Consider the following 1,785-nt stretch of genomic DNA (forward strand, 5'->3'; position numbering starts at 1 on the left):
CAGCATCCTGTAATGTGTATCAGCATCCTGTAATGTGTATCAGCATCCTGTAATGTGTATCAGCATCCTGTAATGTGTATCAGCATCCTGTAATGGAGCTAAAGCGTTGTTCCCTCTGCACGTGACTGCAGCCCTTAATGCTCAAATCAGACTTGTTTTCTCATTTGTTCTGGGAAGGCTGAGTGTGTAAACAGTGACAAGATCACATTCATAGAAATGGGCTCTATTTCTATGAAGAGTTTGTGTTCAGAAAACAGGATTTTATAGGATTTGAGTCATTTCAAACTATCAGCCTGAACAGCTTTTTTTTGTCTTAAAATTAAATCCTGTTTCCCTGCTTCAGTCCACCTGCCTCAGTACAGGCTAACAGTACAACTACAGTACAACTACAGTACAACTACAACACATACGCCTGCTCGTACAATGCCAACTGCTCGTACGTACACCCACCCCTGTGCTCTTTGCCCTCTCTTATCCCTGACAGCTTTGTGTCCATGTTAAGATCTACTCCAGAACAACCAAGACTATTTCAGCCATAAGGTCTCATTTGGGGTTATTAGCCTGAATCTGGGGCTCGTTACTATAAACAGCTTAATGACATTACCACTCTTAGGGCTTTTAAACCGTAGAATTTGAATTTATAGAACATACATTATCCTTCAAATCTTCCCTGGTGGGTGTACCAGCAGCCATATTTGATACATACCATTTGAAATGTTGAATCAAATGAAGAGGAACTGCTGTGGGCATGGTAAGTAAGCTATCATTGTTGCAGGCACCAGCTGTTGTAACTAACTGTAAATATGCGTAGCCATAGCTACTAGCTAACTAACTAGCCTAGTTTACAAAACTAGAGCGGCTAGAAGACCATCAGACTACTCCACTGCTGTAAGTGACTGACTCCTAGGCCCTGCTTCTGTAAGTGCAACATAATCATCATCAATTACACTACATTTCTGATTGCTTAATTACCCAAAATGATGTATGACCAAACATCGCACAAATGCCTCACTGTGTTCTTAAAGAGGATGGGTAAAACTGTGGATATTTATGTCAGATTATAATTATTTATAATACGTACCTATAACCAAAACTAAGGAAGGAGGGAGAGGGGAGGGAGAGAGGGAAGACAGAGAGGGAGGGAGGAGGGAGAGAAGGGAGGACAGAGAGGGATGGAGGAGGGAGGGAGGGAAGACAGCACACACACCACACACACACCAACGCACTCACACACCACACACACACACACACACACACACACACACTTGCATGCACACACAACACACACACACACCACACACATTTCTCTACAAAGTGTCTGTCTGAGTGTCTGTTGTGTGTGTTGTAACGGGCCTCTTCTCTCCCTGAGCTGTGACGCAGGTGTGAGGAGTCCTTAACCCCACTGAAGCCAAAACATGACACCTTAACCGAGAAACCACTACAGAGGAAAGAGAGAGGGAGAGTGGAGATAGCGTGACCACCAACAGTCATCAATGGAGATCCTGCTACACTCCAGCACAGCCAACCCCACTCTTCTCCTGGCCGATATGTCATCTGGTGTGAGTGGCGTCCAGCTGGAGGGAGACGCGAGAGGCCAACAAACCTGTCACACACACACACAAACTCACACACACCAGCACGCACGCAGCACGCACGCACGCCACGCACGCACGCACGCACGAACGCACGCACGCACGCACGCACGCACGCACGCACGCACTTAGGGCGACTGTGATCGACGACGCACACGCACGCACCGCACGCACGCCACGGCACGCACACACC

Source organism: Salvelinus sp. IW2-2015, linkage group LG33 (genome assembly GCF_002910315.2).
Source record: "Salvelinus sp. IW2-2015 linkage group LG33, ASM291031v2, whole genome shotgun sequence".
Lineage (NCBI taxonomy): Eukaryota > Metazoa > Chordata > Actinopteri > Salmoniformes > Salmonidae > Salvelinus > Salvelinus sp. IW2-2015.